Source organism: Notothenia rossii, assembly GCF_949606895.1.
Source record: "Notothenia rossii genome assembly, chromosome: 2".
In the NCBI taxonomy this organism is placed as follows: domain Eukaryota; kingdom Metazoa; phylum Chordata; class Actinopteri; order Perciformes; family Nototheniidae; genus Notothenia; species Notothenia rossii.
The window spans coordinates 5,675,015-5,690,813 of NC_136904.1; the positions used below are offsets into that span (position 1 = coordinate 5,675,015).

The 15,799-nt window shown below is 38.2% G+C and overlaps 1 protein-coding gene across 4 annotated transcripts in view; it reads right to left on the reverse strand.

Moving 5' to 3' along the window:
- The window catches only part of ntrk3b (neurotrophic tyrosine kinase, receptor, type 3b), a 290,186-nt gene that overhangs the window by 264,531 nt on the left and 9,856 nt on the right, over positions 1 to 15,799 (reverse strand). The window lies entirely within an intron of this gene.

The window sequence follows — 15,799 nt, forward strand, 5'->3', positions numbered from 1 at the left end:
AATCAGTCAAAAATACTGAACAGCATGAAGCTCGATCCAAATGCCTCAAATATAAAAGGGGCTCTAATTTAGAAAAATAAAAGTACTGAAATGAGACTAGAGTCTAAGTACTAAAATGAGACGTCACAGTGAATTTATGTGAAATCATCTTATGTTACGATAATAATGTTGTGTTCTGTTCCTACTTCTGCAGCACGAAGCTGTCCCTGCGTCCCAGAGGAGAGAATTTGATTCATTAAGATATCAGAAAAATGTCCCCCTCGCTTTGCTGGAAGAAACCGAGCACAGAAATGACTTCATGCCCTGCAGCGGCTTACAGTCAGACAACATTAACTGTGGAGACAACAGTGAGCTGGAATCTGCCAGTAAACTCAAAGCTATCATTAAATGTAAATTTCAACATTTTGATGACACTCTCAGCCGGAGATTTACGAAAGAAAATTGGTTTATTTCCGAGGAAAACATCCCAACATACAACAGTTCATGTTTTCCTGCCAGTTTCAAGTTAAGCTTTGTGCAGCGCGACCTTACATGTTATTCACTGACACTCTGAGGATTAAAGTGCCTACCGACTGCATAGTGTTATAAGATTAAGATGCGGTAGGAAAGTGTGAGACTTTCCATCGGCTGCAGGTGCAGACTGGACTTCTGCTGTGAGGAAATTTTCTGGTGAGCTGTTTGACCCGCAGGTCGGCGCTGAGTCAGATTCAGTTTGAACAGATGCAGCAAATATGAAACGACTGCATTCCAGCATCAACTATTCTCCGGAAAGTATGCATATGTTACAGAGTTTACATTCCTTTTGTTTTATTATACTCCTTGTTTTTTCCACAGAAAAAGTTAAATATGTATAAATATGGCGTATACAATCTTGCACTAATGTACATTCCCAAAGACATTGAACTGATTGTTATTTTGTATTTAGTGAATGTTGTGTTTTTATCTTAAAGTTGACCTATCATGCAAAATGCACTTTTGTACGTCTTTTCTACATGAACATGTGTCCCTGGTGTTCCAGGGAACTCACCAAGTGTCAGAAAACACAACCCTCTCTCTTTCCCTCCATACCCAAATCTCTTAAAAAGGGGCTGCAACGGATCTGATACAGACTGATCCAGATTTGAACACTTCTATGACGTCACAGAAGTGGCGCTACGGCTATTGGGCCAACTCCACCAATCAGGAGGAGACAGCCACGGACATTGCCGTTCCAAAGCGCTGGAGACGCTGTAGTACATATGCCAGGCCTGTAGATGGTGCTGTTCTCACAGAATCAGCCCATGCAAAGACAGTGTTAAATTGAGCGAAATGAGGAATGGCTAAAATGCATGATCTGTTTGGTATTTTGAAAAATAAAAAGTATAAATATGCCTTATATAGGTATGGTCCTACACTATATTATTCAAATGTACCATGATAGGTCCACTTTAATGTGTGCATATGTATACATGTGTCTGTTGATTGTGTATATATAGGATATACATATTTTATACATATTTGTATACATATTTGTATTTTTGTATTCAGGATTGTGGGAAACGGTATTTCGATCTCTCTGTCTGTACACACAAACTGAAAGATTGACAATAAAGTTGACTTTGACTTTATAATATTCAAGATTCAATTCAAGGCTTTATCCTGTTAAACCCCGAGCCTGTTTATAGGTCTCAGGCTCGAAAAGGACATTTCCAGAACAAATGACCATATCTTCCCTTCTAAAAGGGTTAAATTAATAATCTTTTTTCTCAAAGTAATGATAAACCTGTGAGTTGGATGTAGAAAAGTCAGAATCAATATAGATGTTTTTTATTTTAAAGAAAATTCAGATTGAACATAGTAAAAAACTGTAAATGATAGTGTCCGTCCAAAATTTATTTTTAATTTATAGTGAAAACTACCCTTGGATGATGGGTTAGTAGACTAAAAGCTTTAGGAATCCACAGTACAATATATAATAAGTACCCTGTATCAAGATTGATGCAAAACAAGTGACATTTGACCTTTTTAGAGAGATTTAGCAAAAAAACCCACTTCTGGGGTCATTTGGGTGGATTTGACCTATCTCTGGCCCCCCTTGGTCGATTTTGCTGATTGACATCTCTTTCTAACCGTCAGAGCCAATGGAATCGAGGGGAAGTTCCATATACACACACACGTTACCAAATAAGGAGTGAGAGTGACGCGTAGAAAAACCGGAAGCTGCGCTAACCTCTGGTGGCTGCCATTAGCAGCTAATTTTTATTCTCCGAATTTTGCATAAAAATTGAATTATGGATTATCAATAATTTTTTCAAAGTGACAGACACATTGGATTAACCTATGGATTAACCTTCAGCTGCGTTTTGTCTCGTTTTAATTCCAATTAAACACGACTTTTGATCAGAATAACAGCTTAAGGTGAGCATATCTCCGTGTTTTGCTACCTAAAGTATACGAGTTCTGATCGCTCAGTGATGATCCTTATATTTCTATAATCTGTGGAATCTCAGGATGTTTGCTAAGCTTGCCAGTTTCTTCCAGTTACATGGATATAAAACATTCATAGTGTATTAAATATTAAGAAGCCCTCAGACGCTGTTTCCTGCAGATGATGCGTTTTTCCACCCGGGGGCGGGTCGATGGGGTTCAACAGGTTATTGTCATGTGCTCATTAGCTACAGTGTAGATATTTTAATGGGAATCTTAAATCACAGGCTCCTCCAACAGAGCAACATGAATATATATAGGACATAAAACAAATAAAACAGATCAAATAGTGCAAGAGAATGTTTTGAGATGTGTATTATTGACTTACAGCATTCAAACAAAATCCATAATGACATACAGCGGTAAGGTTTCAGAGCCGAGGGCAAACTTACTAGTTTTTCTGTGAATACCAGAAAAAAAGACGTGAGGGAAATCAAAGCAAAAGGTTAGGTTGAACCATGTGTTCGAACTTCTGCTAATTAGAGCTCCAGATAAATTAGCATTTCCATGTTGACAGAGGGCTCTGACAGAAGGAATTTACACATGCAGCAAAGCTACGAGGCTCGCAGCAGGAATTAGATTCAGCCGCCGTGATATTTAGCCAGGTGTCAAAATTCTATTTTCTGCAAGAACACAGACTCTCGTTAACAAGACATTAAGGTGTCCTGTTCTTGGGAGTCAAACAAAGCCAGCGACAAAAAAAAGCTATGTATCCTGTCTTTAAAACAACTGATCAATGACTTTTATGTCTTTGATTTATTAAAGATTTCCCTCCAACAAGATGATTAAGATTAGAGGTGAATCCAGGCTTTATTTGCTGAATACATAAAGGACTGTTTTATAAGTAGACTGCAAATATGTGTAATTAACAATTCATATAACCGTGCATGTTCTTCAACTAAATATATTAAATCATTCAGTGGAAAAGCTGCCTTTTACCTCCGACTGTTTAACCAGCACGATGCTTTCATTGTGTATAACTTTGTTTTTACTTCTACGATGAAAACACCTTGAATGAAAGACGTTCAGTTTGATGTAAAATCTGAAATACACTGGAAGGGTCAAACACCAAATCAGGATACAAAAAAAAAAGACAGGCAATAATTTAAACGCAAAAAAGTGAAAGAGTAGTACATATTTTCAGAAGCTAATAGAGTGCTGCAGTAATGATTCCTAAACCGGCAAATGACTCAACATTTTAGCCCTTCCTGTTCCCTTGGAAGTTAATGGTTTTAAAAAAATATATTCAGATGTTATACTGAAATAAAGTCTCTGGTTAACACTAGCTGATGAAATGTTTATTTTACAACATAAACATGTCAGGTAAAACCCCATTGGTGAATTTAGAAACGGCAGTTGTTACTATGTGTCTAGATCAGAGTCCTGCATCGGGTCGGGTATCCGCGGGTACCCGACGGGTGACCCGCAAAAAAGGTGATTTGCGGGTGGTATTTTTTCAAACGCTTTTTTCCGGGTTCGGTTCTGGGTAAAACAAAGATGATGCGGGTCGGGTTGCGGGTTTTGCATAATAAATATATCTAAATAATAATAATAATAATTTAGTTTAATGTTTAAATCCTCAGACCTCTCCCCCGCGGAACCGAGCATATTCATAACCTCTGCAGCGCATCTATCTGCTGCTGAGCGCGCCACATTCTGAATGGCTGAGGTGAAGCTCTCTGAGAATACAGCATTTTCAATAACTCTTCCTCAAGAGCGAAATCCAACGTCTGGGAGGCTTTTGGTGTCATCCTAGATGCAGAAAATAACCAACATCCCAGGCTTTTTGAGCCAAATATGCAACTGCGTGTGTTAATAATTGCACGTTTTCACTGCTTATATATATGCGGGTTCGGGTCGGGTTGCGGGTCTTGTGCCGGCGGGTCGGGTCGGGTTGCGGAACTATTGGCAATATGTGCGGGTAGCGGGGCGGGTTTGGTATTGCACGTCGCGGGTGCGGGGCGGGAGCGGGTCTTGAAAATCAGACCCGTGCAGGACTCTGGTCTAGATGAGACGACTAAACGTCATCAAGCCCAACATTAGCCTCCTTTAGCTTAGCGGTGGAGTCGTGAAGTCATGTGACCGTGCTGTAGTTCCTTTATAGCCTAACATTAGCTGCCTTTAGCTTAGCGGTGGTGACGTGAAGTCATGTGACCGTGCTGTAGTTCCTTTATAGCCTAACATTAGCCACCTTTAGCTTAGCGGTGGAGGCGTGAAGTCATGTGACCGTGCTGTAATTCCTTTATAGCCCAACATTAGCTGCCTTTAGCTTAGCGGTGGTGACGTGAAGTCATGTGACCGTGCTGTAGTTCCTTTAAAGCCCATCATTAGCCACCTTTAGCTTAGCGGTGGAGGCGTGAAGTCATGTGACCGTGCTGTAGTTCCTTTATAGCCCAACATTAGCCTCCTTTAGCTTAGCGGTGGAGGCGTGAAGTCATGTGACCGTGCTGTAGTTCCTTTATAGCCCAACGTTAGCCGCCTTTAGCTTAGCGGTGGTGACGTGAAGTCATGTGACCGTGCTGTAGTTCCTTTAAAGCCCAACATTAGTTTTTTACTTCAGAAATGATAACGTGGTGTTGATATGTGGAGATTATCCTGCTGAACTAAACGTATAAGCATCACAAACGTTTCTTTGCCACAGAGATTATTTTCTGCAATAATCCAAAATCACATGGAGCAATCTCATCGGCTTTTTAACTCCAAAGATACTGCTGATCATCAGACTAATTGTGGCTAAATTAGCTCCATGAGGACATGTGGTGTTTGACAGAGTTTGATGGCCTGTCTCCTCGGGAAAATACCAGCTCTGTCAGCTGTCTGTCTCCATCTGAAAAACGCAATCAGGGCTTTGAAGGTTGTCAAGAGCTTCCCAAACCCCGACAGAAAGCCATCTGCAGCCATTCCAATGTAATGCAATGGGTGCAGCTGGACACAAACAACCAAAGTGAATCAATGTATTATGAAGAAGCAGACTGAAATCCAAAACCATGACACATCTTTAGGAGGTGTTCAGGCTCTTTTCGTTTCAGTTGTTTCCGGCTACCAATAGCATCAGATTTCTTGTAACAGTCTTACCATGTTATGCTGGTTCAAGCCTAATAACATTTGAAAAATATGTGCACTTGACTCCAGAGTTTCAGTGTTTGGCAGAATAATCCTTTCATTACAACACAACAAATAAAAGCTACACCGATACAAATCTATCTCTCCGGGTAAATCAATAAACATAAACTTTTCTCCCCTTTTAGTGAAACACAAGAAGGAAGGGAAGTTCCTTGTTAAATTCCTACCGAATGCCTTCTTGTTTCCTACCTTCGATTTGAAATGCAACAACATCTAAACCCTCACATAGTTCTTACAAAAAGTCTACACAGTGTCAACCAATTACCTCCAGAAGGAGAGATGGAGCTGGGGAGAGATATAGCTCAAGGTTGTTGAATATTTTATTGTTTTTCTCCCTGCTTCCATTTAAGTAACTACTTCTCTCAGGCAAACACACGCCCACACTCCCTGTCGTACACTCTCAGTATTTTATCAAAATGGGGGCTATCCTGAGGACACGTCTCATCCGTCTGAAGACATACAGGCTGGCAGTTGGACATCACATCTCCAGGCTTGTTTTACAAATGATAGTGGACACATCGTGAGAGATAAGATTATACCCTTTCACATGTCTGCATTACGGAAAGAGAGGGCTCCTGGACAAAAACCCCGGAGCAAAAGTGGTCAAAAGTCTCTGTCTGAATTGACTGTTAATATTTGTTGTTGGAAAGTTATGTACAACAACAACAACAGCAACAACACAGACTGCTGCAAAGTAACTAGAAAGAGACAGAATAAAGCTGATTAAAGATGGATGACAGGAGACAGAAGACTAAAACGAGACACAAAAACACCAACACAGAGATGCAAACTGACGGAAAGTTGACAAAAAATAAGTGCAGAGATACAAAGAGACACTATAAAACCTCTAAAGAAATGCAACACAACTACAAAGAGGCGACCACAATATGTAAACCACCTGCAAAGGGAGGCAAAGTGTCAACAAGAGAAAGAGAAAAACAACACTTTGTATTAGAAAGATATGCAAAAAGACAGCTAGGAGAAGCAAAAATCACTTTAAAGGAAACCAAAATGCACCCCATATAAGTACAAAGACACGCGTGGACTCAAAACTGCTACAAAGAGATGCAACACAACATAAGTAAGACACGAGACAAGACAACAAAGACAAACAAAACAATTTCCCCAAAAATTAAATAACTTCCCAAAAATGCAAAACAGCTACGAAAACGTTCAAAATGACTTGAAAATCAGTAGAGACACAAAGATAGAAAAGTGCTACACAGAGATGTGAAACAGCTGCAAAGAGACTGAATACAACTTAAAAGAGACACCCAACACATACAGTATAAGAAACAACAACAACAACAACAACCTTCTACAGTAAGAGACGCAAAACAGCTGCAAATTGATGTAAACACGTTTTTGAAAGAGACACAAAATGACAGCAAATAAAAGCAAACAACACCACATGGACCCAACATCTCCACAAAGACCCAAAACAACCACAACATAAACAATCTATTCCTTTTCTGCTGTATGAATCTGGGGTTCCTCTCATAGATCTGTGCCCATTATCTCATAATCTATTCAGCCATATGCACTTAATGTACTTTGGAAAAGTTACGCTAAGGCTCCGAAACAATGCAGTGAACTTCCTGGCTCTATCTGAGAGACCCAGAGGGCGCCGAGTTGATCTTTTCGGTAACAATACACACATTAGTGATGCCTGACAGGTCCTCTGGAAATAAGAAGCAGTGACAGTGTCAGATGGAGTCAGCTGACAGAGCCGGTCTTTTCCCGAGGAGACAGGCCATCGAAGTCTGTCAAACACCACATGTCCTCACGGAGCTAATTTAGCCACAATTAGTCTGATGATCAGCAGAGAAGGCAAAAGTACACATATCCTTTACTCAAGTAGAAGTACAGATACTCGTGTTTAAAAATACTCTGGTGAAAGTAGAAGTACTGACTAAACTTCTTTACTCAAGTCAAAGTAAAGAGGCTTTGAAATGTACTTCAGTAAAAAGTACCCATAACTAGCAGCTGTTTTAAAGAGTACCTGACCTCCCTTTATATTAATAGAACAATAATGTCATTGTTAGCTAATGAATGTTTCCATGCTGAACAACGGCAACATGACAACGTTTCCATTGGTCCCTCTTCTTTAGAGAAGACCAGGAAATGATGGATACACGGATCGTGTTCAAATCAATAGGCACGCAATGACTCTAAATAATAATGATCACGCCACCAAACACACATTCAGACTAAAGGAACCAGCCTGTTTGGAAAATGAGAGAAGTAGAAAGTACAGGTATTTGAGTTCAACATGTAAGAAGTAGAAAGTACAGGTATTTGTGTTCAAAATGTAAGAAGTAGAAAGTACAGGTATTTGTGTTTAACATGTAAGAAGTAGAAAGTTCAGGTATTTGTGTTTAACATGTAAGAAGTAGAAAGTTCAGGTATTTGTGTTTAACATGTAAGAAGTAGAAAGTTCAGGTATTTGTGTTCAACATGTAAGAAGTAGAAAGTTCAGGTATTTGTGTTCAACATGTAAGAAGTAGAAAGTACAGGTATTTGTGTTCAACATGTCAGAAGTAGAAAGTTCAGGTATTTGAGTTCAACATGTAAGAAGTAGAAAGTACAGGTATTTGTGTTCGACATGTACGAAGTAGAAAGTACAGGTATTTGTGTTCAACATGTAAGAAGTAGAAAGTACAGGTATTTGTGTTCAACATGTAAAAAGTAGAAAGTACAGGTATTTGTGTTCAACATGTAAGAAGTAGAAAGTACAGGTATTTGGGTTCAAAATGTAAGAAGTAGAAAGTACAGGTATTTGAGTTCAACATGTAAGAAGTAGAAAGTACAGGTATTTGAGTTCAACATGTAAGAAGTAGAAAGTACAGGTATTTGAGTTCAACATGTAAGAAGTAGAAAGTACAGGTATTTGGGTTCAACATGTAAGAAGTAGAAAGTACAGGTATTTGTGTTCAACATGTGAGAAGTAGAAAGTACAGGTATTTGAGTTCAACATGTGAGAAGTAGAAAGTACAGGTATTTGAGTTCAACATGTAAGAAGTAGAAAGTACAGGTATTTGTGTTCAACATGTAAGAAGTAGAAAGTACAGGTATTTGTGTTCAACATGTAAGAAGTAGAAAGTACAGGTATTTGTGTTCAACATGTAAGAAGTAGAAAGTACAGGTAATTGTGTTCAACATGTAAGAAGTAGAGAGTACAGGTATTTGAGTTCAACATGTAAGAAGTAGAAAGTACAGGTATTTGTGTTCAACATGTAAGAAGTAGAAAGTACAGGTATTTGTGTTCAACATGTAAAAAGTAGAAAGTACAGGTATTTGTGTTCAACATGTAAGAAGTAGAAAGTACAGGTATTTGTGTTCAACATGTAAGAAGTAGAAAGTACAGGTATTTGTGTTCAACATGTAAGAAGTAGAAAGTACAGGTATTTGTGTTCAACATGTAAGAAGTAGAAAGTTCAGGTATTTGTGTTCAACATGTAAGAAGTAGAAAGTACAGGTATTTGTGTTCAACATGTAAAAAGTAGAAAGTACAGGTATTTGTGTTCAACATGTAAGAAGTAGAAAGTACAGGTATTTGTGTTCAACATGTAAGAAGTAGAAAGTACAGGTATTTGTGTTCAACATGTAAGAAGTAGAAAGTACAGGTATTTGTGTTCAACATGTAAGAAGTAGAAAGTACAGGTATTTGTGTTCAACATGTAAGAAGTAGAAAGTTCAGGTATTTGTGTTCAACATGTAAGAAGTAGAAAGTACAGGTATTTGTGTTCAACATGTAAGAAGTAGAAAGTACAGGTATTTGGGTTCAAAATGTAAGAAGTAGAAAGTACAGGTATTTGAGTTCAACATGTAAGAAGTAGAAAGTACAGGTATTTGAGTTCAACATGTGAGAAGTAGAAAGTTCAGGTATTTGAGTTCAACATGTAAGAAGTAGAAAGTACAGGTATTTGAGTTCAACATGTAAGAAGTAGAAAGTTCAGGTATTTGAGTTCAACAGGTAAGAAGTAGAAAGTACAGGTATTTGAGTTCAACATGTAAGAAGTAGAAAGTACAGGTATTTGGGTTCAACATGTGAGAAGTAAAAGTAAAAAATTGTCCGAAAAATAAGTAGTGGAGTAAAGCACTGATACAGTAAAGTAACACAAGTATTTGTACTCCACTACTTCCCACCTCTGATGATCAGCCCTGCGTGTTGTTGTCTGTTGACTTTGACTGCTGTAACGTGGAGAGCTCATAAATAAATTAAAAACCAACGCGGGCGTTTTCATGAAGTGAATGAAATAAGGGATGATGAAATTTGCTGAAATCTCCTGTGTCCTGATTCCTGCTGCTTTAAGGTCAACATTTGTCAAGTGTTTCTCTGTTTGTGATTCGGTATTGTAAATGTGTGCAGAGAAGGCATTTCAAAGTCATTTTAATAATAAAGGAGCAGATGTATGACCAAACAAAACGTTTCTTTAGGGCCACAATTTCATAGGAAAATAACTATCCCAAACAATTTTACAATATACAGATACTTAGCCTATACGAAAGGGGAGGTACGAATATCAATATTTCTAAAAAGAATGCTAAAAACATGTTATGATATACTGCAAACGGTATGTAATATAATAAGAATATCCGCTGTTAATGCAAATGTCCCCTATTATTAATCCCACAAAAGGCAGGCTAATTCGGTCGAGCATTTCCGACAAACACCCTTATGTTGGAGCCTCGGCTTTCACAGCCTCTCTTATCCCTGAAGAACATCTGAGTCACAGCGAGCACAAAGTTTCCATTCAGAGGCATCAACAATGCAACACTCAATCTCCCAATTCACCCCATATTCCTGGTATGAAACCAAATAACTGTAATTCCCGGAAACCTAACATTAAATTCAGGAAATAACAAAGTATAAATGTCAGAGCCACAACACTCCTTGCATGCTTTCTTCCCCCACTCAGTATTTGTAATATTTACCACATAAAATATGATGCAGCTGAGAAACAGTCAACCAAAACACCTCAAGTTGCTCACAGCTCAGGCTAGATGAGGCTCATCTGCAGACGAACAGCAAGGAGACCAATTAAGCTTGTGAGACGTTGTTTTTATCGTCAGACATTTGTGACAAAATCTTGTTTTTTGTGTTTGCTGTCTAATAAAAAATATTCAATATACTATTTCTACTTTCACTTGAGAATCAAACTTGAGCACGACTTCTACCAATGTGTTTGTTTAGGTGCTGTTCATTCCTATGATGTTTTAATGCTTTATCAAGCACTTTGTGACTATGTCTGTGGAAACTGAAAGCGCTTTATAAATAAATGTTACTTACTTAAAAAGTTTCTGAGCTATTGAACATACGTAACGTAGGGTTGAAATTGTGCGAATGGATTAAAATAAATAAGGTCGATTGGTTTTATTAACTTCAAGGCGAGAGCATATTAAAGGAGGTTTTAGCATGAAGAGAGAGTGAGGTACTTCTTAAAAAGATGGAGAGTGACTGAGCCAGTCTGACTGGAGTAGCAAGGTCATTGCACCAACAGGGAGCCAGTAGGAAGGAGAGTTGAGTCTCAGTGGACCATTTACTTTTAATGTGTTCTCATCTGCCTCCACACAAAGCCCTGTCGGGGTCTTAAAAAGCCTCCTGGTGCTCTCCATTATTGCCACCGCGAGTCCTCGCTCCCCGAGAATGATCAATGAGTTCAGCTGCCAGGTCCATAATGTTTTGATGTAGTGCAAAAACACACCAATAGTCTGCAGAACAGAGCAAATACAGATATCAGAGCATCTGAGGTAATCAATAAATAGAGGCTGCTCAAGGCCAATATATAAAATATATCTTTCTGGGAAATATGAAGGAACATTTTGTGCAGCGATGCCTTATCCCGTCCTGACAGCAGAGATGGCAAAAGTACACACTTCCTTTACTCAAGTAGAAGTACAGATACTCGTGTTTTAAAATACTCTGGTGAAAGTAGAAGTACTGACTAAACTTCTTTACTCAAGTAAAAGTAAAGAGGCTTTGAAATGTACTTCAGTAAAAAGTACCCATAACTAGCAGCTGTTTTAAAGAGTACCTGACCTCCCTTTATATTAATAGAACAATAATGTCATTGTTAGCTAATGAATGTTTCCATGGTGACCAACGGCAACATGACAACGTTTTCATTGGTCCCTCTTCTTTAGAGAAGACCAGGAAATGATGGATACACGGATCGTGTTCAAATCAATAGGCACGCAATGACTCTAAATAATAATGATCACGCCACCAAACACACATTCAGACTAAAGGAACCAGCCTGTTTGGAAAATGAGAGAAGTAGAAAGTACAGGTATTTGTGTTCAACATGTAAGAAGTAGAAAGTTCAGGTATTTGAGTTCAACATGTAAGAAGTAGAAAGTACAGGTATTTGGGTTCAACATGTAAGAAGTATAAAGTACAGGTATTTGTGTTCAAAGTGTAAGAAGTAGAAAGTACAGGTATTTGTGTTCAACATGTAAGAAGTAGAAAGTACAGGTATTTGTGTTCAACATGTAAGAAGTAGAAAGTACAGGTATTTGTGTTCAACATGTAAGAAGTAGAAAGTACAGGTATTTGGGTTCAACATGTAAGAAGTAGAAAGTACAGGTATTTGTGTTCAACATGTAAGAAGTAGAAAGTACAGGTATTTGAGTTCAACATGTAAGAAGTAGAAAGTACAGGTATTTGTGTTCAACATGTAAGAAGTAGAAAGTTCAGGTATTTGTGTTCAAAGTGTAAGAAGTAGAAAGTACAGGTATTTGTGTTCAACATGTAAGAAGTAGAAAGTTCAGGTATTTGTGTTCAAAGTGTAAGAAGTAGAAAGTACAGGTATTTGTGTTCAACATGTAAGAAGTAGAAAGTACAGGTATTTGAGTTCAACATGTAAGAAGTAGAAAGTACAGGTATTTGGGTTCAACATGTAAGAAGTAGAAAGTACAGGTATTTGAGTTCAACATGTAAGAAGTAGAAAGTACAGGTATTTGTGTTCAACATGTAAGAAGTAGAAAGTACAGGTATTTGAGTTCAACATGTAAGAAGTAGAAAGTACAGGTATTTGAGTTCAACATGTAAGAAGTAGAAAGTACAGGTATTTGAGTTCAACATGTAAGAAGTAGAAAGTACAGGTATTTGTGTTCAACATGTAAGAAGTAGAAAGTACAGGTATTTGTGTTCAACATGTAAGAAGTAGAAAGTACAGGTATTTGTGTTCAACATGTAAGAAGTAGAAAGTACAGGTATTTGGGTTCAACATGTAAGAAGTAGAAAGTACAGGTATTTGTGTTCAACATGTAAGAAGTAGAAAGTACAGGTATTTGAGTTCAACATGTAAGAAGTAGAAAGTACAGGTATTTGTGTTCAACATGTAAGAAGTAGAAAGTACAGGTATTTGTGTTCAACATGTAAGAAGTAGAAAGTACAGGTATTTGAGTTCAACATGTAAGAAGTAGAAAGTACAGGTATTTGGGTTCAAAATGTAAGAAGTAGAAAGTACAGGTATTTGAGTTCAACATGTAAAAAGTAGAAAGCACAGGTATTTGAGTTCAACATGTAAGAAGTAGAAAGTACAGGTATTTGTGTTCAACATGTAAGAAGTAGAAAGTACAGGTATTTGAGTTCAACATGTAAGAAGTAGAAAGTACAGGTATTTGTGTTCAAAGTGTAAGAAGTCAAAGTAAAAAGTCGTCAGAAAAATAAGTAGTGGAGTAAAGTACTGATACCAGAAAAATGTACTTAAGTACTGCAACAAAGTATTTGCACTCCAATACTTCCCACCTCTGTCCGACAGCTGATTATGGTGGTCAAAGTAAAACAGCCAGTGATATTAATTAATGTGTTTACCGCACAAACATCAGCACACATATTGCCTCAAATAGATCTCAATCATTTGCACAGAAGGAAAGCTGATGGACAAAAAATGGGCTGCTCACCAACTGGAAACAACTTATTCAGGCTTTGTGGAAATGTGTTTTTCTGCTTCAGCACTTAATACACCATGGCATTTCAATATTATTCACAAAAAATGCTAAAATAATAAGAATAGTCTAGCAGTTCAGTATTTTGTCGATCGCCATCTTGTTTTTTGTAGAACAAGATATGACTCAACAAGATGGAGAAAAGTAAAAGTAAATGCTTGATAGGAAATAATTACAATTTAAATTCATAAAGTAAAAAACACACTTTGAACAGGGCTAAAAATGAACATGCTTTCCTGGAAAAGAGATTTTAAACTAGAGATTGAGACCAAAAAAAGGATTGGGAAAATGTTTACTGAGGAAATACATGAGGTGAGAAGTTAGGACATTTATGTGAAAGTGTATTGTTCTGGTTTAAAGATAACTAAACAACCATGGCCTTAAAGGTGGGGTAGGTAATTTTGAAGAAACCAGCTCGAGTGCGCTAGAATTTGAAAATACACAGCCAGAACATATCTGCTACTTCCTTACAGAGCCCCTCCTCCAACATACACGAACGAGCACATGACCAATGAGGGCACGAGATGAGTTTGTGACGGCTGACAGGCAGGTAGGCCATCCAGTTACTTTAGCCGGGCCGGCTCAGATGATTGGTCGTTCTTTTTACAGTACCACGGCTTCCACAGATGACATGTTTTAATGGATTTGTTGTCAAAGCACTTCAGATATTCATTGCTATCGGGATGTTAAGAGCATTCCATGGAATATAACAAAACTTAAACTTACCTACCCCACCTTTAAGATTTTCAGTTGTGAGACAAAAACACATTGAGAAAACGCCCTGTAGCATTCCCTGCTATTTTACTATAAATGGGAGCATAAATGACTAAAGAACTGATCAAGCTGTATTGAAAAAATAATTTCAAGAAGCAATTGAGACCATAAACGTATCATGATAATGTTTCCAAGGGTCATAAATCCAGTTAGGTTCACTTTCTCATAGACTTCTATAAAAATGTTCGCAACCAGAAAGGTCGCCCCCTGCTGGATATTACAGAAAATGCAGATTAAAGGCATTTCCTCATTGACATCACTGGCTCTATGAAACAAAAGGAATCTGAGGTGACACTGAGACTGGATTGGTCGTTCTTTTTACAGTACTACGGCTTCCACAGATGACATGTTTTAATGGATTTGTTGTCAAAGCACTTCAGATATTCATTGCTATCGGGATGTTAAGAGCATTCCATGGAATATAACAAAAAATGTATCTCGAGCCGGTTTCTCAAACTGACCTACCCCACCTTTAAGGTTTTAAGTTGTGAGACAAAAACACATTGAGAAAACGCCCTGTAGCATTCCCTGCTATGTTACTCTAAATGGGAGCATAATTGACAAAAGATCTGATCTTGCTATATTGAAAAAATAATTTAAAGAAGCAATTCATGATATATCATATATATATATATACAGACGTATCATGATAATGTTTCCAAGGGTCATGAATCCAGTTCGGTTCACTTTCTCATAGACTTCTATAAAAATGTTCGCAAGCAGAAAGGTCGCCCCCTGCTGGATATTAAAGAAAATGCAGATTAAAGGCATTTCCTCATTGACATCACTGGCTCTCTGAAACAAAAGGAATCTGAGGTGACACTGAGACTGACATGAAGTGAGATTGTTATGCCAACAATTAGACAGAATAAAGGAGAGTTGATGCACTGAAGCACTTAAGTAATAAGCCGTTTCTCTCCAACAAAAGAGAGGAGAGAAACCGTTGAATAGCATCAATCAAGATCCTCTGCATGTAGGAGAACATGGCTGGAGCTCGGAGCGGATTCAGAGCTGCATTATTCAGCTCTGCCAGTCATCACTGACATGAAGGACAGAGAAGCGACTCCTCCTACTTCATAAAAACCCATGGTTGATGCTTTTTGTACACATAAAACATCCCACATGAATAATAAGCAGGAGCTTTATTAGTGGCCATGAGAGAAAAGGAGGATGTGTTGTGCGGAGGGAGGCGATGGACACTGTGGAGGTCAGGCTCATTTCCTCACCTGGGAAGAAGTTATCTCTGAGGAAATTAATGGTGTGTGGGAGATGGACCGCAGGAAGACGAGAGATATATATCAAGAGAGTAAAAAGAGTTTGGAAGCCACTGCCATCACACATGAAGAAGGAGAACGCAGGAGAAGGGACACAGCTGATTTCAGTGAGCCTGCAGATATCAGGTTTGAACACGATTGAGTGTAATACACCTTCAGTAAAGCTCCGACTACCTGATTAGACACAAATCTGTCAGACTGTTCAT